Source organism: Barbus barbus, assembly GCF_936440315.1.
Source record: "Barbus barbus genome assembly, chromosome: 2".
Taxonomy (NCBI): Eukaryota; Metazoa; Chordata; class Actinopteri; order Cypriniformes; family Cyprinidae; genus Barbus; species Barbus barbus.
Genome location: NC_136730.1, coordinates 18,205,809 through 18,229,551, shown reverse-complemented (window position 1 = coordinate 18,229,551; position 23,743 = coordinate 18,205,809). Strand labels below are relative to the sequence as shown.

General features: G+C 36.5%; 1 protein-coding gene across 1 annotated transcript in view; it reads right to left on the bottom strand.

The window, feature by feature from the left end:
- The window catches only part of LOC306882265 (amyloid-beta A4 precursor protein-binding family A member 2-like), a 73,145-nt gene that overhangs the window by 32,189 nt on the left and 17,213 nt on the right, over positions 1–23,743 (bottom strand). Inside the window, exon 2 of the mRNA XM_079436780.1 lies at positions 19,901–19,939. The gene's annotated coding sequence lies outside the window, so the exon portion shown is untranslated. The remainder of the gene's footprint in view (positions 1–19,900; positions 19,940–23,743) is intronic.

Sequence of the window (23,743 nt, the reverse complement as noted above, 5' to 3'; positions counted from 1 at the left end):
ACTGCGGGAGCGCTGATGACGACACAGCTGTTTCACGATTGGCCAAATTCACCACATGACAACAAGGACGTGTATTTCGGGTTTATTCTGACAACTTCAGTCCCACTAATGCTCATATACGGACTTTCAAAAAAATAAAAATAAATTAACTTTTCATGTCATCTTCATCTCGTAAATCATGTTTATTAAAAGATTACAATTATTTTTACTGCAATCACTTTTTTGTTAATTCGTTTATATAGGTTTTGTGCATAGGTTTATTTTGGACCTTTTTCATACAGACCCTTTACAGTATTAAGCTGCATAACCTATTTAGATAATTTTTTTATGGAATAAATCAAGTGTCAATCTTACAGACTTTTAATATAATGTGGTCATCATGGATTCTGATTGATACTAATTGTCTAGTTGCTGGGTTCATCCATCTTCACTTGCATGTGATTACTACCAACAACTCTGGCTGGATGTCAACTTAATACAACATTCAGATCACTTTCATAAGATGGTATAAATCATAATAGAAAGGCAAATAAATTGGGCTTATCCGTAGGCCTGTTCATGGTGATCACGTATGAATGTTCATGGTGTTTTGTCTTACTAAAATGTGCTTACCTAACTGGAGAAATAGTAAAATAAGTAAACAAATATGTAACATCCTAATTCTTTTATCTGTAATGAAAACCACATTTAGTACATACAATTATTATCTTCATAGATTATTTTTATTAAGTTGCAGTAGCAAAAACACACATAATGAATCATACTGCACAAGTCAAATTTTCAATATGTTCTATTTATTTACTTAAAACTTGTTTCTGTCGTGATGACACCCTTTCAAAATATTACATACATCTTAAAGGTTTATTAAAACATAAACCAACATAGTAATAAAAAAAGAATCACTTCTAATGAAAATTGTTAAGTATAATTGCATTGATTGGTTAGTATTAGAAATAACGAGTCACACTGGTGTTGGGTATGGTCCCATGTCCCTTTGGATATATAAAAATAATACTTATTACATTGAACCTTTACTCACTTTCGTTGCTCATTGTGCTCAATTTCATACAACAATAACGGCATTTCTATAGCTTCCAGTTCGTCTGCAATAAAGCAAGCAAACGCCACGTGATCTGCCATGACTGAGGTAGATGCAGCAAACTACGAGAGCCCCGAAGTGTCCGACTTGACGACTCCGTTTTCAACTCCGCCCCTGACTGCAAGCGGCTACTCTCGTTGACCACCGTCTGTAGCCGTGCTTCAAGTCGAACGCACCTACTGATTAAAACCTTGTTTGGGTCATGTGATGTAATTTAGTGCAAGGCACACCAGGACAATTTGTCACAATCTCAGAAACTTTAAGGTTCTGATTAAAAGGTCTGATTGCATATGCTTGTTTTCTCTAGCAGTGGTTTTATATTTGTAACAGTGTTTTTGGTTTAAATGACGTTTCTTAAATTAGAATAATTTTTGTGAATTCTGTCCTCTGGAGCACAGGGTAGAATCAATATGTGATTCACATATAGAATCAATATCTGAAGATTTGCTGTCTGAGGTGTTTTGGGAAGATACATTCATTTATTGGTTTTCCCGGAAGCTAGTGACCTACTATGCTGCATCAGTATGATGCATGATTTCAATTTAACAACCACCGAAGCAATACATTTTCTGTAGGGGAAAAAGCCTTACAGCACAAGCATCCGTTCATGCTCAAAATACCAGTCAAAAGTTTGAGTTACACTGCAAAGTTTCTCCCAGTATGAATGTTTTTAACAATCCATATTAAGTAAATCATTCTGTTGTTTTCCCACCAATTTTGATCAGTGTCCTGAGGTGTTTTATAATGGTTATACAGTGTCATAAATAAGCTTTGAAACATTGAGCGGTGCCTCAAAATGCATGCAACCTTAACTCAAATAAGGGACCTATGCCAAGCAAAACATCCAAAAACCAGATTTGCAGACTAGCAACTTTCTGTTTTATTTCCAATGAGCAGCAGTAAAGACCAGATATATTTGGTTACAAAACAGGAGGGGGTTAAACAAGCCTACACCCTGTGCTACTTATTTCCCGGAGACTTCTCAAACATCCCCAGCTTTAACTGAGCTAATGTTACTGTCAGTCTGGTTTATGCGCTGCTGTACTGACCTACACACACTGGAGGATAATTACATGGATTCAGCTGACGCGCTGACAATGTGAAAATTGGGTTTCACAGCTGGACACATATGAATGTACAACAAGACAGATATGCCATAAGAGTTCCAATAAATAAACCATTTGCATTTTATTGTATTTTGCATGGAATAAACCCTGTTGGAGACACATTTACAATGACTGTTTAGCTTGTTTTCTGAAGCATTTGTAATAACCCTGATGATGCAACACAATGGTAAAAACAAAGGTGCTCTGGTAATTCTAAAACACGATTTGCTGGATTTCTTTGCTAATGACAGTGTAGATGAGAAGGTTGTTGTCGACAGGGGTCCTCATTACTGAAATCATAAAAGCAGAGGGAACTCTGGGTAGAAGTCCAAAGGGGCGAGCACAGAGAAACATTAATCTGTTCTTGTCCTTGGCGGTGTGAGCTACAGAATTGAATTTCATGGACAAAGGAGTTTAAGCAAGCAGAGAGAGTTACAGTGATGCTGTGGTATTGAGGAGTGTCCAGTGTACACTATGGGAGACAGGATCACCTATTTGTCCCCAATTGGGTTAAGACAGTTTTAATCAAAATTAAATTAAAAAATACAACATAAGCATATTTAATTGAGAGTGCATACTATTGTCCAAGATGTTTATTGTTGCATAATTTATAATGTTTCATGTAGTAGGGAGTATACAGTTTATAATGTCTAGTATGTACTATGCAACCTGATAATATTCCAAAAAGAGGTTTACATTTGACATATGTGACCCTGGACCACAAAACCAGTCATAAGGGTCAATTTTTCAGATTTATACATCATCTGAAAGCTACTTAATGTCCTAATGATTTTTGGCATGAAATAAAAATCAATAATTTTGACCCATACAATGTATTTTTGGCTATTGCTACAAATATTGCCCCAGCGACTTAAGACTGGTTTTGTGGTCCAGGGTCACATATATTAAAGACACTTGTGCCCATTTATTGTGTTGCATTTTTAATAATCCTGCTCAGTATTGTAAGCAACTCATTAGTTCTCTCACCAAGTTTTTCAACATAAATGTTTATGGACATACATAAATTGTTGCTTTGATTTTTTTTTTTCTATTGCTCGTCGCTTCATAAAATTCAGATTGAACCACTGATGGCAGATGGACTATCCTGATGATGCTTTTTATACTTTTCTGGGCCTTGACAGAGGTAATTACTTGGCAGTCAATGGGACAGATACAAACCTCCCGGTTTTCATCCAAAATATCTTAATTTGTGTTCCGAAGACGAATGAAGCTTTTACGGGTTTGGAACGACATGGGGGTAAAGTGAATATTGACCAAATTTTCATTTTAGGGTTTTTATTTATTTTATTTTTATTTTTGGACATGCACAGATATAAAAGAATATTCCATTCCATACTGTATATATGGTATATTATTTTATATCTGGAATTATTTTATATAAGGGAAAATATTTCTATTACCATTCAAAATGTGTGGGTTGGTAAGACCTTTAAATGTTCTTATTTATAATTAATTTGATTAAAATCACAGTAATATTGTGAAATGTAATTATTCAAAATAACTTTTCGTTTTTAATATGTTAAAAAATTTTAAATATATTTGATATTTCTGTAATGTTAAAGCTGAATTTTCGGCAGCTATCACTCCCATCTCCTATTGCTATTTGTATCTGATATTTTTGTGGAAACTGTAATACATTTTTAGGATTCTTTAATAATTAGAATGTTTACAAGAACAGCATTTATTTGACACAGAAATCTTTTTAAGCAAAATTAAATTCATACACCAACACGTTAATCTGAATTAGGGATACTACAAGTCAAAGATCCACTGCTATCATTTCCTTTCTTTGCAGCCGTCACACCATCAGAAAAAACAGGAATAGGACATGAGCTACATATCCGTGAGCACAGGACAGACTGTGAAAGAGTCCATTTGAAACTCAGAGGTGATGAGAACTGAGATGAGTTCAATTCCCACAGTGCAATTCTTCATCCTCCAGTTCCTCCTGCAAGTCTGGGCATTTTGCAAGCGCTTCACTTCCAGCGGTGTATTCCAGCGTGAGAACGGAGGAGTGATGCCTGGCACAGCCATAGTGGTGTGCTGCCTCCTGTAAACAGGCTTATTTATTTCTGAAATGAGCTACAGCTTTAACTCACAGTGGGATACTTTTCTTGTTTCCTTGACAAATGTCTCTACTCTTTCACTTAACGGAGATGAGCGAGGAGATGAGAGAATTGGATTTCTCCTTGCCATCCTTATGATGGAGAGATGTGAGGCTATGCAACACTCCCTGCTTCCCAGTTTCCTTCACTGCTGTCTTTAAGACAAAACAACGGTTGTTCCTTATCTATAAAACACGGTCATTGTTTATCTCGTGCTGAGACAGCAGATACAGCCAGAGCATCCCAGTTGAACACATCTCACTAGCTATCTGCTGTATACAAAGCTCACACATTAAGCGCTTATCATTTAGAAAAGATTAAAAAATGCAACAAAATGTGTTTGTGAGCATCTCATCAAGAAAGTTGAGCGTAAACAGCAGTGAATCCAGCATCAGTGAGGCCTAATCCTCTTTACTCTTTTGGTTATCTGGTTAGCCAATGGGATGCTTATGTCTTTTAATGACTTGCTTTATCAAGCGTGGCTTAGTCATTAAAGATGTGAAAGAAAGTCAGCTAGAAAAATTAGACTTGCGCCGAATAAATTCATGCTACACTTCACTTCTGAAGAGTCTGTTCAGGGAATGAGTCAAAGAGCCACACTATTTGGCACATGAAAGGCCATCACTTGAACGAAAAAAACCTGTTCTATTGGAATAGCATGTATTTCGCTGATTTTCAAACTTTGTAAGAGACAAAATAAGCAATAAAAATATTATTTCAACAGCCTTTAGAAAGCAAAAATTCTAATTTTGTCTGCTTTTGTCTTAGCAGTGTTCCTAATGCCTAGTTTGAAATCTCCAGGCAAGTTACATGACTATGGTAATCATGCAATACCATAGTAAAACCATCTAGGGCTGAATAAATGAAACATTCTTAACCTGTTAAAGCGAGTTCTGACCTTTACTTTGAAATGGTGATACATATATAAAATCATGAAAAATCTGCAAAAATTCATCATTCATGTTCATGTCGTGTTCAAAAGATAACATTCATTCTATTTTGTGAGAAAAAAAGGTCTAAAAGTGTTTCGAATATAAAGAAAAAATAATAGGTTCTCAATTTTTGATGCAGCATGAACTATAACATACGTCCAGGGTTCTTGTTGCATGTCTTTTATGTGTTTTTTAGAGGTTGAATTGAAATCAAATACTGCCATACTACCCTTTATACTTCTACATGTGATGTCTACATCATAAATATTGAGAAAAGTAAGGAAAAAAACATGTTTCAGATCACTCAAACCATAAATCGAAATGTAGCCGCCCTTATATGGTTACTAATGGGGTTTGATGGTCATCTAGTGGAAAAGCTTAGTACTACGCCCAAACAAAATTTCACTGAAAGCTAATTTTTTTAGATATCAACCTCAAATTTGGAATACAACTTCTTCAGATTTTTGAGTAAGACATTTTTTGTAAAATATATATTTTATATAAAATATAAATATTTTAATTTTTACATTTTATATTTTCATAAACTTAAACTTCCATAACTTTTTTGAATTTAAGTTAGAAATGTCATTTTCAGGCCTATACTCAAAAAGTGGAACCGACAGTTAACAGAATTAAATTCTTAAATTCTTCTCTAACTTCAGAATGAAGTTAATATTTTGTATTGTCAAAAACATTTCTTAAATATGTTCTTATCTTTTCTCTTAGAACTGTTATAAACACTTAAGAAAAATGTGAATTCCTGAAAAGAATGTTTTAAAAATAATAAAGTTAGCCTCCAACTTGTATTAAATGCCCAAAGGTAACGTTTTTAAAGAATGTATTGGGTTGCTTCAGAAATTTAACATTACAACATAACACTAAATAATATAATACAAATATGTATTACTGTGGATGTGCACAAGTACTCTGAGGTTAATTCATTTTAGAATTTAGAATTTTTTTGCCTGCATTAATAATTATGACCGTAATCTGCAGGCAGTGCAAAAAACAGCCTTTGAAGTATTTTTGTTGATCAGCGAGTCTCGGACAAGAACTGCAATATAATCAGATAACACCAAAGCCTGCTCTTATGAACTCGTGAACTTCATAAGTATTTCTCAAGAATTTCTCAACTTAAGAACATTCTTAAAAACTCTTAGAATTTCTCTTATGAAATTTCTTTTCTTTTTGTGAATCCAGCCCCAGTGATGTTGCCCAGGTAGGCTACTTCTCTGTTAGAGAAAGATATTAGTGTAATAAGGGTGAACTTATCTAATCATTTTATACAAGAACACATCTTTTTGCAAGAAAAAATGAAAGATAATAGCATAACAAAGGTTAGAAAAAAATTAAAAGCAAGACATGCAGGATCCACTCAGAACATACTGATAGAAGAACTTCCTCTTTTCAAGAGAATAGGCAGAAATCCCACTGTGCAGCCACTCTTGCCAACGGTATTCTGAATAAAAGTGTTCCATGTAGGAAACCGAGGCGCAGCATGTGTGGACCATATGCATCAGAACTGTCTGAATCGCCTTTATCACAGCTCACCTTGTGCCCCACTCCCAACTGCTTTCATTTTTCGTTTTCAACTGCAGGTTTGGTCAGTCAAGACTTCAGTTTCACCTCTAGCTCTCAGAAGCCGAGTGAAAGAGAACTGGGGCACATAATGTATGAATATGGAGATTATAATAACACCCTGACTGAGAGGATCTTCCTCCTGTCTGTTCATAAGCCATTATTAAAACTTAATTTACCCAGCATGTACTTTTAATCTGTTGGCACTTTATAAGACATGAGTGCATAGGTACACTTCATGGTTGTTATGATTTATAGGTAACATTGAGTTTACTTCCTTTTTTGTCTGTAGATTATTGTTGGACTTTGTACTTCGACTTTCATAAATGAGACTTGAATCTGTGATGAATTTTGAAGACAAACATTAGAGAAGATATTGGAAACTCCTCCCTGCAGAGCAGCACTCTGGGGTTTTGCTTTGTGCTTCAGTATTCTGACTCTCCTTGCGAGGAGAAAGCACCATTCTCTCATTGAGATTCTAGGTGTGTGCTTGTCTGTCTCTCGCTTACTGCAGGGAGGGGAGTGCTTATTTCCTGGACTAACGGTACCCCAAACCTCCTCCAAGGCCAGACCACCAGACCAGCGTCCTCTCCAAATCACCATGGCAACACTCTTTTGTTGGAGAGCACCTCCAGCATTCATAGCCCTGAATAAAAGCTAACTGGTGGGAATCATGGTGGTGGGTCAAAACAAGGTCCAAATGCATTTCAACAGTGTGCAGTGTGAGAAAGACAATGCAAGAACACAGTATTCCTAAATCATGTGCTTGATATTTTTAAAGGAATAGATCGCTAAACAAAAAAAACTATCAGTTTTTCATCCTCATGTTGTTCTAAACCTGTATGCTTCATAGAAAAGCAGGTCATATAGAGTGGAAAATAGATCATGTATCATGATCTATTTTCGCGTCTAAGCCAAAAATCTGGAAAATTTGCGAGCTCTTTCGAAAATTGCGGAGTTTGCTTGATTTTGCGATAAATTCAGCGATCACAGAATCGCGAAATCCTGGAGGGACTGCAGAAGTAGAAAATAACAAGGATTTCAAGAATCTGTTATTGCATGTATAGAACATGCATCAACAGAAGAATGTGTGGGAGGATGATTCAAGCTGAAATGTGTTAGTGTGATGAAATATTTTTAGAATTTATTTCCTTTTTTAGAATTTTCTTTAATGGGAGATTGTGTTCCTTTATAAAAAACACAAAAAATAGCTTAATAGTTCATAATTATGAACATAACATGATTTCAGTCTTCTATTATTCTAAATAAAAACAAAAAATAATACACGCATGAGCAGGGAGAACACGTTTAAGGAAGATTCAGGCAGAAATGGGTTATTGTGTTATAGTTATAATTAAGCCCCCCAAGGGTAATGTGTTAATGAAATAGCTGTGTGAATGGGTTCAGCTAAACTACACTCACTTTCATGCCCTCTCTCTCTCTCGCTCCCTCAGTATCTGTCCTTCCTGAAAGCCCACAAGCAAATCACCTGCTAATAATTGTCCTTGCACACGCCTGCTGGTGCTGGCAGCAATAAGTGTTTAAATGTTCACACCAAGAAGTCACACCAGCTGGATGAAAATACAGACAACTGTATAAAAGCATACTTAAACTGTTGAAGAAATTAAGAAAAAAATCTAACCTAAATCAATTAATAAGGATGATGTTCAAGAATTTAAAAAGAAATGTACTTAAAAAAAATTCTCTGATCTGAGAAGAAAGTAAGAGAGATCCTGAGAAAGAAAATCAGACTACTCAGATTAAATGTAAGCATGGAGACACATCCAGGCAGAAGCCTCATTACATGACAGACCCAGGCAGCTCATTCAGCCTTCATCCTTTTACATTTTCTTCCAAATTATATAGCTAAGATAATCGCACCCCTAATAAAACACAGAAAACCACATAACTCTCTCTATGGTGATTATGTGAGCTGCTGCTGCCTTGCACACCTGTATGTATTCTCCGATCTTTTTGCTTTACATTTGAAACTACAAAAACATCAAAGTCATTTCATTGTAATGTTTTGTGTAAGAGTTAAATGTATAGCTCGTCTAAATAACATTTACTCGCCCTCCTGTTGTTCCAAAACTGTATGACTTTTTTTCTTCTGTGGAAGTCGTTCCAAAAAAAGTATGTTTTTTTCCCCCCACACAATAAGTCAGTGGGGTCCAAGGTTGTTTACACCCTTTTTAGTTTGAAAATATCATCTTCTGCATTCAGCAGAAGAAAGAAAGTCATACAGGTTTGGAGCGACATGAGGATCAGAAAATGATGACAGCATTTTCGTTTTTGGGTGAACCTTTTATGTCATCAGGAGCTGTGGTGCAGAGCACATAACAGCTGTTTACATGGCAAACACTTAACACTGTGTCAAGTTCACACAGGAGGGAGAAAAATATGCAGAACTGAAAAATGCATTTGAAAATAAAGATGTTCCGTATGCAAACCATACCGTACCATATCAAATTGTCCATCTAATTACTCCACATACTATAGAGAGATTCCAGCTAAACTTTTACATGGTTGTAATTTCCAAAATGCAAGTGAATTCTTTCTGTTTCCATTATAATAGCTCCTTATTTCTCGCATGCAAGTGAAAATCTGCCCACTCAATTCAGACTTTTAGCATTTGGTGTGAGGAGTGGATCATAATCCACCAACAACCCAGAACCCTTTAAAGCAACACAGAATCATTCTAAAAACGCATGGGCAACAGCCTAGCAACCACTTACAACATCCACAAGGCAAGAAGTTTGGACAGCAGTGATTCAGCTCACATAAACACAGACACAAACATGTTCTCTTCCCCTAAAACACAGACAAGCAGCACATCTCACAGATGGTATGGGAAACATTGGATATCGAGTTGTGTGTTGTTTGAACACCTGCTGAGGGTCTGGCTCAAACACTCACCAGTAAAACTGACCAGCGGGCAACAATACCGGCCAGTCCAGCGCTGTCCACACTACCTTCAGTGCCATGCCTTCAAGCACCGCACAGGGGGAAGCCACAGATGGCCTTAAATATGATGCGAATAGAAAATCAGAGAGCACATGAAAAGAGGAAAAGAGTGGAAGGACATCTTGGCAGGGAATGGTAGTGCTGCTTGAGTTGATGTGAGTGAGCGAGTGAGTCAGTCAGTCAGTGAGTCAGTGAGTGAACTGGGACGTTTCACTGTTTGTATCACTCTGCTTGCCTGTGTTCACAGCATTACAGTGTATGTGAGTTTTGCTTGGAGCAAAGAGTATGCTATTTGAAAGTTGGTGCATCTTTTTTTTCCAGTTCTCTCACCATTGAACAGGGAACAGAACAGGGAAATCTCAAAGTGGTGTGGAGTAGAGCTGGCTTCTTTTTGGGGTTCATTTCATTGGAAGAGAAAAAAGGTATGTATACCTTGTCTGAAACACAAGGTATACATAAAACACAGGTATAAATAAATAAAATTAAATAAATCTAAACTAATAAATAACAGTTTTATAATGCATATTATGTATTATAATTATTACAAATATATTATTAAAAATATATACATATGCGTTATTTTTACTTCGAGCGAGGAACAAGAAAATCTCAATCTAATGGATTTTAAATTTATAAAAGTACATACATATATACATATGCACATAATGAATTTTATTTATATATATATATATATATATATATATATATATGTATGTGTATATATATATATATATATATATATATAATTCATTATGTGTATATGTATATATGTATTTACTTTTAATATATATATATATATATATATATATATGTGTGTGTGTGTGTATAATAATTATTACATACAAAAATATTGATTTATTGCACAAATATTATTATAAATTTAATTTTATTGTTTTTATTATGTTTAATTAAAAAATATAAATGTCAATCGGTCCATAGTTAAAACAAATTTTAACAGCAACCACTCTTTTCTTTCTCTTCTTCACTCACAACACACACAAACCAACACACAGGATACATATACATATACTATACATATATAATTATTAAACACAAATAAATAGAAAAAAATCTATTTATTGCAAAAATACTATTATAAATATAATTTAATTGTTTTTATTATATTTAATAAAAAATATATAAATGTAAATCAGCCCATAGTGAAAATAAATTTTAACAGCAACCACTGTTTTCTTTCTCTTCTTCACTCACAACACACACAAACTAACACAGGACAAAGCCGCCATTGCAGTAGACGCCTTGCCTCCTCTCATCTGGGCTGTGGCAGCTGGGAGCAGACCCTTCAGTGCCTCCAGAGAGAAAAGGAGAGAGACGGGGTTGACAACAAGAAGATGGAGAAGTGGAAGGAGCCAGAGAGTGGGAGAGAAGCAGAAATGCTAAAATGGAGCTAGTGTGTGAAGCGACAAATCAAGACCACCGAGTTTAACTTTCAAACAGCCACAGGCAGTCTGACCCATCTTATTTGCTCTTCCCTAATATTCCTTATTTGCTGCGTTTATGCAATCAAAACACAAGCAAAAGCACAAAATTAAGCATATATCACCATTAGCAGCAGCGCTGTGACATGAACCCCATTTTGGATGCAACAATCTATATTTAGTCTTTATGAATCTCCCTTTTATGAGCCCCTAACATTAGTTATTATAGTATCAGTACAGCGCTGGGACACAGAACACAATAAGACTGCCATAATATTAGACGTCTGAGAGAATAAGTAGATGCACTGAAATAATGAGAAGCAGAACTTGCTGAGGGAAACCATCTAGCTTCACTTGCTATTACAGGTTAAGTAGGACTGCTTTGAATGGGAGAATCAATCAATCCCAAAAAATCGGTCGACGCCCAGGGTGATGAGGTGGTTGATAAATGAAGGCTGAGGAAGAAATGGTCAGTACAGGGAAGGTTAAACTCAGAGATAATGCAGCGCTGAGGCAGAGAAACACGGAAAAGCTCCACCCACTGACAGCCTCATCTCATTAAATATTCATGAAGCTGCAAATGACACAAAGACACTACACTCATCAGCCGGGGTGCACTGGGAGCAAAGAGTGCGTAGGCAGATTTTTGCACACATCCTCCAAGTTATTTCTAGAAGAGCTACGCATATGAGGATTGAGTATAAGCAGAGTCATTCTGTTTTTCCAAGAGCTTATTATTATCTGCATGTTAAGTCTAACATCACACATCAACCATTTCCGAGTCCTAAAGCTCTATCAGATGTCCAAAGAAATCAACAAACGGGGTTTATACATGGTGTGCTGTAATACTACTGAAAAATCATGATCCTATCATAACTAAAGAATTAAAACTAAACTAAACCACCTTTTTTGTTACTTGAAATAAAATATATGTTAACTGAAATAAAATAAAATATTAATACTAAAATATTAATCAACTTAAGCTCATTTAATTTTAGCTAGATTCTGAGGCAACATCTCTAATTTTCTAATTTTTCAACATTCATATATTTTAAACAATGCACTAAAATAACTACAACTAAAAACTGAAATGAAAAATTATAAAAACTACAGAAATATTTAAAAACAACAACAAAAGATACTAAAAATGACAACACAACAAAATGACAAAAATTGTAACTAAAATTAAAATTAAACCAGAAAATGTAAAAAATTCAATCTAATTCACAATATTAACAAGAACTCTAATCCCTGTGATACTAAAATAAAACTGCCAGGACGCTATAAGCCTATGGCCACAGTTCGTTTTTAAAATGCATAACTTAATTGTGTGATACACAGTAAATAATGCTCATAAATGGCTGATAAGACATTATTCTCATTTAAAACAGGTAGAAGCTTTACTTGCATCATGACTTAACAACTGAATTACTGTATATCATATTTATCCTGCACTACAACACAGATGTTTCTTCAGCGCTCTTTCATTATTACCATCCAGTAACTGGATTTCATTATTACCATCCAGTGCAGCTGTATGAAAGTGAGGTTAAATCCCTGTTCTGTTCTCAGAGGTTGTGGAGGTCTGATCAGCCCCTGGGGACCCTGCAGGACAGAAAAAGAGAGAAAGGATACAGGCAAGAGGGCCAAAATCACCCGGTGCATCAAAACACTACGTATCTAACGCCAAGCGGAACAATGAGTCCCAAAGCACTGAGGAACAGAGTGTTCCTACTCATATTTCTCACCGCTGGGACACCGCAGCAACATAAGTCAATTCAAAAATAAACACTATAGCCAAGAAATGAGTTCATAAACTGAGGGTCTGTTGAAGAACTGAGGGTGTGAGAGCACACATAAACATGCAATACACAGTCTGACAGGGCTTGTGCACACAGTACGAATAATACTGAATAATGAATCTGCAAATTCAGAGCTATTTTAAGACGCCGTTTTCAGCACACTCTGAGTTGCATGCTACCTTCTGCCCACGTTATCTGTATGGATAAGAGAATTCAGTGTAGTTTGGCTTAAAAATTAATTGAATTACATTTAAGCTCTTGTACAATCAGAACTTTTACTCTTAAACTGCCTATGTAGGTCAAAAAATAATCTGTCTGTCGTCGATGTGTTTGAAATTCCTTAAAATTGAATAAAATACATGTCAAACATGTTATAGAAAAGCACTTTTCCTAAAAAAAACCCAAAAAACGGTTTTATAACTAAACTGCCTCTGATTTTCTTTTTTGACCGATATATGCTTGGTTTTGTCAGATATCCAAAGAATGAGCTTCATGTCTTTTAAATTAAATGACTTTATTCAATTTTTCATGTGACAAAAGCAATCTAGCTACATTAGGTTATAGCACTGAAAGTAATTTTAAGGTTCATATTAGGTACACATTTACACATTTATTATTTTAAAGCCCAGAATGCCTTAGGGTTGAAAAGCAGATCAGACTAGCTGAGTCATATCAGTCTTTGGGGAATAGCAGGTCAGAGCCAAATAAATAGGACAACCATCACCACGAATCTTCAGTCATCAAATGGTGCAGCAGTGTCTTACTGCTTAAAAAATAAAACAAAACAATAAAACATGCTACAAGGTACTTTCTGACATGTAGTGTGATCTGCACAGACAGAGACTGTTGTAAAATGGGTTCTCACAGAAGAAGCAGTGTTCTCTTATCTACTTAAGCAGGCTGTTTCGCCCATCATCTTTTAGGTTTTGGATTACCGTGACAGGCTGACATCACAAAGTGCCTCAACAGCTTTCTGTCTGAGTTTGGAGACTAAAGCTGTAATAGGATACTGAGAGCAGTCCTCAGAGGTCTTCAAAACAGCTCCATGAAGACTCACTGTCCTCCAAAGTTTAGTTCCATTCCATCCTGACTCAACACACCTTTGTGTAATTTTCAGGAGACCCTGCAGGTCTTGACTGCAGAACAGCTGGTCTCCAGAGCTGTATCCAAAAACTTAGGCAGCTGACTTGTTTCATTAATTAATTTATTAAATACGTTTCATGTAATTAAAAAAAAAATTCCCTTCAATTTGCACTTTAGAGTACTCAAAATTAACTTGTTGACTTAAGGTTTTACTGTATGTTTCACAATTTATAATAACCTATCAATATTAATAAAGATAAAAGTGATAGTGAACATTATTAATAATAACCAGAAAAAATATACCATCAGCTTAATATCAAATTAATATTTTAACAATATTCAATAGTTCAGTGAGAGTATAAACGCCAATCATTTCAATTCAGGAAACAACATGTTTTTACACAACAATATTTTAGGAAGGGATAATCATATTTGGGGGGATTTGGCATGAAAAAGTTTGATAAAGGGGAAAATGTTTTTTGTATTTTGTAGCCAAAATATCAAACTATAGTATTATATTGTTTGCTCAAGTACATTCGATGGACTGGTTTCATTTGGAGCAACATTTATGTTCTGAATGAAACCAAATGGCCTTAATAACTAACAAAATTATATCAAAAAGAATATGACAGTCTGCCAGAACACATACTGTACTGTATATACTTGTAAACACACACCCGCATACAAATAGCACTTGATCACAACACGAATAACATCTAAATCCAGCACACAGAGATCATCTGATTAGTTCAAGCGTTCAGTAAGGATGCTGTTTTAAGGTACATTATCTTTCACTATAACAAAATGACAAATCAAGCAGGCAGCTGAGGGTATGTTTCTCTTTAAGGCATCAGTAATAAGCCATCCTACAGCCTGTGACTTGATTCTGTATGCATCTGAAAGCATGCGTGATGGCAAAGCGACAGAAACTTCCTGTTCTCTCCACATTCAGATTGACTGCTCTGCACCAAATGCAACGGATTAAAGGCCTATCATCACTGCGGGGAGCGCATCATCAGTTTACACTGAGGCTTTTCATGGCTCCTGTTCATTAAATAGCCAGATCTGCTTTTTTTACATCCTTTCTGAGCCTTTTAAAGACTTTTTTTTTTTTTTTATGAGAACTCATAACCTCACTGCGGGCTGGTGTTTGTTGATGTCCAACATGGCTGCTGCCCTCCTGGGTGCTCTGTCAGTTTGATGCTGATGGATTGAATCTATCTGAAGAAGATTATGAGCCTCAGTTTAGATCTGAGGGTGAATCACAACACTGTCTCACTCTTTCACTGCATTCAGCAGGACGGCTAACTGCCATAAGCGAAGCGAGCGCAGTTTGAATTGAATCCCTTCTCTCTGCATCCGCTAATCCTCTTTTGCACTTGATCAATCATGAGCTTGCCCAAACCCAATCACACAACACACTGCAAAGAAACTGAAAAGAGAGAGGGAAAATGTGTCTGTCCAAGCAAAATCCCCCTTGAGGATGTTTCAGTCACAACCAGTTTGCACCGGTTATAATAGGACATGTTGAACAGATGTTTCATAAGTATAGGAAGATGTTTTCATTTCATTTATTAGGTTACTATAATGTAATCTAATAACAACAGTAGCACATTTAGGTGTAATGTTAACTCACACCAGCAAGAGTTTTATTATCTACAAAGGATAATTTAAGCATTATCTAACCAAACACGCAGCCTAAATAGGAAAAGACCTGACAAAGGACAAGGGAAACATGAAGGATAAAGACAGAAGGGCTAATGCGATAACAAGACCAAAACCAATGACTGAAGAGAATAGATCAACAGAACCAATCGGTCCATTCAGTCATATTGGAAGGACTGTATTTAGGAGATGAGCACACATCACCTGAAGCCACAATTACCAGTGAGAAAATCAATACTTTCTTTAAACTCAGACTGACCTTAGCTACTGTTACCATCCACTATTTCCTCAGACTTCTATTGGAAAACCAATGCAGGATCTGTGTGTTTGGACAAATTTAAAATGCAGTTTTATGGAAATGATCCAAAATGCACTAAAACGTTGCTGCTGAGTCACTGGTAACTCAAGGTATCCAGAGAAGGAGGTATAAACAGTATTTTTCTTTTCAAAATATTCAAATAAATGTTCAGAAGTTGAAAAGTCAAAGTCACCACAGTTTTCCATCAAGTTACTGTGCAATTTAACATTTTCTTTACAGAAAAATGCTTTGCAATGTCTACATTTATCCCAGCCCACATAAGAATGACATCTAATCATATTTTTGTTATGGTCGGGTGGTTGTAGCAAAAGGCACACGAAGAAGGAGTAAACAAAAGGAGTCATCTTTATTTAACGGCATCAACACACGCTTTTACTTACATTTTACATTTACTTAACTTAAGAACAGACAAACCCATGAGGAGAACTGAGGACCTTTAAAGGGATCGGGACAAAGGAACAAACAAGATAATTAATTAAACACAGGTGATGAGGATGATAGATAATTAACTAATGACAGGAAAAACCAAATATGGGCATAACAGGAAACTAAACAGAAACCAAACTGTGACAATTTTACCACTTCATAAGATTTTTCAGAAAATCACACAGCTCACACAAATTTCCAGTTCATTCCAATGAGATGTACTGTGAAGCTTGTCTGATTTACAACAGTAACCAAGGAGGTGAAGAATAGCAATAAAGCTTGCCAAAAAATACTAAACATTTCCTCCTCCATTCTCTGTGGCAGCTTGAGAATGATAAAATACACAAGAGCACATAATTTGCTCTTCATTATTTTGCATTAGCGCTAAAAAAAGCTTCCTGTCTTTGCCTCTAAGTGAAAAAGCGAGAGAGATAATTGTCCAGCGAGTCAATTTTATTCCAACCAAAATCAGTTGAATGCACATCATGTAATTATTATGATAGATTTCCAAACTCATATCTTTCCAGGAGAGTTTAAAAGCAGTACTTCACTAAACTAGACACTGCTGAGAACAACAACCTAGTCAAGACAAGAAAATGGAAACAGAATTTCAATACACAAAACCATTTCATTAGACATTTTCCCTTCCCAAACTGAAGGCTAAAACATTAATCTAACGCTGAAGCAGTGTTACAGTATTGTCAGTTTTTCAATGAAAGTCTTTGGAGGAGGGTAGTCTGCATGCCTCCCTTTCCAATTTCCATCAATCCATCAAAAAAAAAAAAAAATGCTAGAAAGGGCACGAGGCAACACAGCAGGAAACACCAGCACGTTTAGCATTTTTGTCTCCATCTGTATGCAAATGCTTCCATTATTGCTTGATTTGTAAGACCAAGGGCAGCAACACATTTCATCAAATTCCAGAGAAACACAAAACACTGATTTACAATCAACAAGAACTAATAACATTTTAGGATACATACAAAGTCATAAGGACATGCAGTATAAGAGAAATAAAGAAACATACTTTGATTTGGCCTGCGATGTGCCCCTTGTGAGAAGTAACATGCATGCATAGCAATAATACATCTAAAAATCGGAAAAACTTGTGAGTGTCCATATGCGGTTTCATTAAACAGCAGCAAATCATCCGAGTGCACACCAGTGTTTCTGTGATGTCCAACTCCAAAAATGATTCTGAGATGGCTCATTTTAATGAGTCAGTCTAAAAGATTCACACAGCAGTCGCAAATGTTTTGAATCAAACTCAGAGGAAAAGTTCACAACTGCTACTGTTCACAATCAACTCCCTTACCGATTAATTTTTCAGTTATTCTGTATTAAAATTAACCAGGAACTTTACTGTGATGTATACTTCACATTTGCGAAACTTCAATAGCATGATATTGTTGGAACCATAATCAACACGTTTTTCTGTTTTTGCTCTAAACAGGCATAAATAATTTTATAAAACAAAACCAATACTTAGATGGCACAAATACAATCAGAATCAGTAATGTGACAACACCAAATCTGAACATATTTATACTAAAAACATCAATAAATAATATCATAGTGTGTACTAAAATTTCACTTAACTACAACATTTAGATCATTAAAATTCTAGTCACATTTCTTTCTAACAGCACGTCTCTGCGCCCCTCCCCGTCCCATCCAACAAGACTGTGATATTTCTTTGCTCAGAAATTAAGATAGAGCCTTCAAGATTAGAAAGAAAAGTCAGCTGATACCCGTGTTGATAGACAACAGAAGACTGCTTCCACAAAGAGCCTCTTCAGTCTGACCCCGCCCTATGCTACCTCCAGTAAACCACTACAGGTCTCCATCTCTGCCCTTTTCTTGCACCACTCAAACAGTCCTTTCAAAAAAAATGCACAATGCTAAAAGAACGTATTTCCCTTGCACATATCCTTATGAAATATTTGTGTAAGTAATGACGGTGAATACATAATGAGGAGCGATGTGTTTGGGCAGCTCTGTGATCCTTCCTCCACCTCATCACATCTTCAAAGACATTTCCCACGATACTGCACCCCTCCACCAGCCCCACCACTAACACAGAGCCTCTGAGCACAGATTAGCATGTGCCGCCCTTCCCCCACAGCTCTTATTGCATCCGCACACCTTATTATATGGCACAAGGCAAGGCATGTCACTTTTAAAAGACACTTTTGTCATGAATACAGAGAGGTGTTAAAAACAGACAACATTGTTATCCAGGGTTGTATGTTAATCAGAACTGAATTGAGAATATTTTTTTATGTTCCAATTCAGCAGCTCAGTTTGAATTGAGGTAGCAAACTGAATGTAGAATTGCAATTTAAATTTATGGAAATGTAATTTATAACCAGGAAAGAGAGGATTGTCAAGATGAATTTTGTATGATTGCTTGACAAAGTCTCGTATGAAGTTTGACATACAGATAAAAATTGGTTTTAAATGTCACCTATAGAAATTTGCATTCAATTTATACTGCTGTTCAACTATTTATTTTTAATTAAATTGAAACAGGGATACATTCAATTTATCAAAAGTGATGGTCTCAAAAATATAGTAAATAAATGTTGTTCTTTTAAACTTTCAATTCACCAAAGAATTCTGGGGGGAAAAAATCATAGGGTCCAAAAAATATTAAGCAGCACAACTGTTTCAACATTGATAATAAGAAGAAATGTTTCTTGAGCACCAAATCAGCATACTAGATTTCTGAAAGAAAGACTAAAGATTGGAGTAATGGCTGCTGAAACAGGAATAAATTACATTTTAATTTTTTGCAAAAAAAATATTTCACAATATTACTGTTTTTACTGCATTTTTGATCAAATAAATGCAGCTTTGGTGAGCATGCAAGACTAAAACAAAACAGAAAAATACCTACCCCAAACTTTTGATACCATGAGTATATATAAATTAATGCAACGTGCTTTTCTATAGGTGACATACTAATTTTCACATAATTTTCAAAAATACCATTCTGTTGAATTTCTCTCAAATCCACCACCTGTAATTGAAATGAAAAATTATGACTTAAATTCTGATTGAAATTTCTTGTGTGAGCTGTTTCCAATTCTGAATTTTGCCCAACCCAGTTTATCAGTTTGAGAATATATGAAGACCACTCAAACCGAATCTGCACAATATTTTGTACTGCAAATTTTCAGACATTCAGAAATTTATTCTACCATAACATTTTATTATGCTGAAAACCATTCCTTCAAAATCAGTGCAGCAAAAGCTAAAAAAAGTCTAGGCCTGAATATGATGCACAAAACAAGGGAGACATCCATCTGGTGTGATTGCTGTTTGTGCAGAGAGCATTCTCATTTTAAAAGACACTTACCGATTCTTGTGGTGTGAAGGAGATCTCTCAGGCACAAAACTAGAAAAGAAAAACAAAGAGATGAATAAGAGCATCACGACACACACACAGAATCTGTCCTCACCTGCTAAAGAACGTTTAACACTTTGTCGATAAAATATATGATTAATACTGTGTCTAATGGGAGAACCTCAACTTCAGTGATCTTCAACACATACAGTACACAATCTACTAACAGGGTCATCTATGATTTTTAGTAAAGCCACATCAATGAGTGATAAAAGACAAGTTGTGGGTTTGATTGACACATATCTATGACATCTAGTGTTTAAAGGAAAACAGGAGGCTAGTTTTCTTCGGCATGTCTCACACGTTGACTCTGTTTGGAGCCGAGAGTTGATTTGCGTGCCATGATTACTGAGCACCAGCTCACAAAGAGGCTGATTCAATCAACAGTGCCACTGCTCTGGCACAGTCTAAGGAGGGAGGAGGAGAAACAGCGACGTCCCAGCCGAGACAAGTGATGCAGAGCAGTCTCTCTGTCTTTCCTCTCCTCCTGACAGTGTCACTTGTTCTCCTGTGGGAGTGATTCTACACGAGCAGATGTTTGCCATTAGATAAGACTGATAACAAAACCACACGTCCCCCACAGACTTGGGTGACTTTGGCAGTAATTTGTACACCTAAATGTAGAAGTGTCCTATAAATTTGTCCAATTCCTAAGGGACATGTGTCTTCCAGATGGGCCGAGACAAACAAAAATCAAATCTGATGTGAAGTGACACTGTCACACACTATTTTCTGCACCTGCCCCGAACACAATGAGGAGAAAATTCCCATCAGCTATAATCGACTGAGAAAGACAACATCATCTTTATTTAACCAGGAGAGAGCTCCCAAGGAAATAAAGGCTTTGAGGCTTATGACTAATGATTAATCTAGCATCAACTGTTCAGGGTAATAGGAAAATTAATGACGAGGACGTTGTTTGCACAGTTGCACATCTTTTTGACATCTTGCTGGCAGATGCTGCTCTTTCAAATGCAGTTCAACAGCAACTAGTAAATCCACAATGATAAGTCGAGTAAGAGGATTCAGCTCTATGGACAGATGGAAAGACTGAGAGGAAGAGAGGAAATATGTGCACTCTTTCTCTGCGTTTTGAAGGAATACTTTATCCGAAAGGAAAGTTCTGTCATTATTTTCTCAACATCAGGTTTTTTCTTCTGAAGAACACAAAAGAAACACAAAAATTAAGCAGACTGTTGATGCTGCTTATTTCTATACCATGAAGGAGACCCCGGCTGTACAATATGGCATATTGAATACAGACTTTTAATATACTGTATATACAGTGCCTTGCAAAAGCATTTTTTTTTCAAGTTCTTTTTTTTTCAAGTTTTGTTATGTTGCAGCATTATGTTAAACTGCTTTAAATTACTTTTTTTTCCACATCAATCTACACTCCATACACCATAATGACAAAGAAAAAAACTGGTTTTTAGCATCTTTGCAAATTTCTTAAAGATAAAAAACTTACATGATTCCACTGCATAAGTATTCATACCCTTATCTGGGACAGCTGAAAATGCATATTAGAGCAAAGACCAAGCCCTTAGGTCAAAGAACTGCCTGTAGAGCTCAGAGACAGGATTGCATCAACCACACATCTGGGGAAGAGTTCAGAAAAAATTCTGCTGCACTGAAGGTTCACAGAAGCACGTAGCCTCCATTATCCATAATGGAAGACGTTTGGAACAACCAGGACTCTTCCTAGAGCTGGCCTCCTGGCCAAACTGAGCAATTGATGGAGAATGGCTTTGGTTATATGTAGCAGAGGCCAGCGGGTAAGTGCTGTGCAGGTAAAACCTCACTCCCCGATCTCAATTGGCGCTCTAGCGACAGACACTAGGGCCCGTAGACTTCAGCCTCCTTGTTAGAGCGCCCGCCTCCCACGCTGGAGACCGCGGTTGAATCCCGCTCGGAACGGGGCGAGTAGGATTGGTGCCGTGACCCGGATGGGAGTGAGGTTTAGGGGGGTGAGTGTAGCAGAGGCCAGCGGGTAAGTGCTGTGCAGGTAAAACCTCACTCCACTTTGGACCACTGAGCAACAGTCCAGTTATTTTTCTCCTTAGCCCAGGTAAGATGCTTCTGACGATGTTTCTGTTTCAGAAGTGGCTTGGTAGGCCTTTTCCTGAAGATGTCTGAGCTTGGTGACTCTTGATGCACTGACTCCAGCTTCAGTTCACTTCTTGTGAAGCTCTCCCAAGTGTTTGAATCGCCTTTGCTTGACAGTATTCTCAAGCTTGCTGTCATCCCTGTTGCATGTGCACATTTTCCTACCCAATTTCTTCCTTCCAGTCAACTTTGCATTTAATATGCTTTGATACAGCACTCCTTGAACAGCCACCCCTTTCAGTAATGACCTTCTGTGACTTACCCTCTTTGTGGAAGGTGTCAATGATCGTCTTCTGGACCACTGCCAAGTCAGCAGTGTTCCCCATTATTGTGGTTTCAAAGAACAAGAGAGACCCCGGATATATACTGTAGGGATGGTCATTTATTGAAACTCAAATGTAAATATTCTAATATTTTGAGATATTGATTTTTGACTTTCATTAGCTATAAGCTCTAATCATCAAAATTAAAACAAAAAAACATTTGACGTGTTTTACTTTGCATGTAATGAATCTCAAACATATGACAGTTTCACTTTTTGAAATAAGTTACAAGAAAAAAACTTTTTCACCATATTCTAATTTTCTGAGATGCACCTGTATATTTAAAATGGATTATTAAATATCAAAAACATTTATATATAATATATATAAAAAAAAAAAATATATATATATATATATATATATATATATATGGAGCTTTCATCATTACACAAGTTGGTTTAGAATGACAATGAGGGTGAGCAAATGAAGAATCAAAAATGTTCACTTTTGAGTAAACTGTCCCTTTAACACTTGCAGACTTTTTACAGACTTTTTATGTCTCTCTCTCAGAAAGCTCTACCCAAAAAGCCATTTTGATAAAAGCTGCCATCTGGGGCGGAAGCAGGGTCTAATTTTCCAGCCAAATCCTGTCAAATGGCAGTGTCCGCAATGCATGCCGACAGAGCAGTGTGGCTAAAATCCCCTCTCCACCCCTGCAGACCTGCTGATCGCTGCCCTCTCCACTATTATGAACACAGAAGGACAGAATGTTGCCACTGGTGTCAGCATAACGGCTCCTTTGAGGAGGCTGCCTGAGAAAGACCATGTGGAGGATGAAAAGGACGAGGAGGTGGACAGGATAGGTGAGCTGAGAGATTCTCTTGCCATGCATCCATCACTGGCCTTTGATTATATGGGGGAAATGGTTCCCTGTCAAGACATTACAACATGTCTCACTCTGTCCAAAAAGCCTTAATAGCCCAGCTGTACTGGTACTGTAAATAGCAAAATTTGGCAGCAATAAAATGTCTTTCTTTACCACAGTGTTGCTGCCTGTGCCTGTTTTTGTGTTTAAGTTCATATAAATTTTTGATGCCCTGATCAGTCCAATTCATGGATCAACTGGTTCAAAGGTTTGTGGTCGATAAGATTTTTTAAAAATGTTTTTGACTGAAGTGTCTTGTGCTTACCAAGACAGCATTTATTTCATAAATGCATACGTGATATCATTAAAATTTAAAATAACTTCCTTTTTTCGTTTTCTATTATATAATAAATATTTAGTTATTGGAATTGGTCCGTTGCTATGGGGGAAGTCGTGGCCTAATGGTTAGCGAGTCGGCTTTGTAACCCAAAGGTTGTGGGTTCGAGTCTCGGGCTGGCAGGAATTGTAGGTGGGGGGAGTGAATGTACAGCCCTCTTT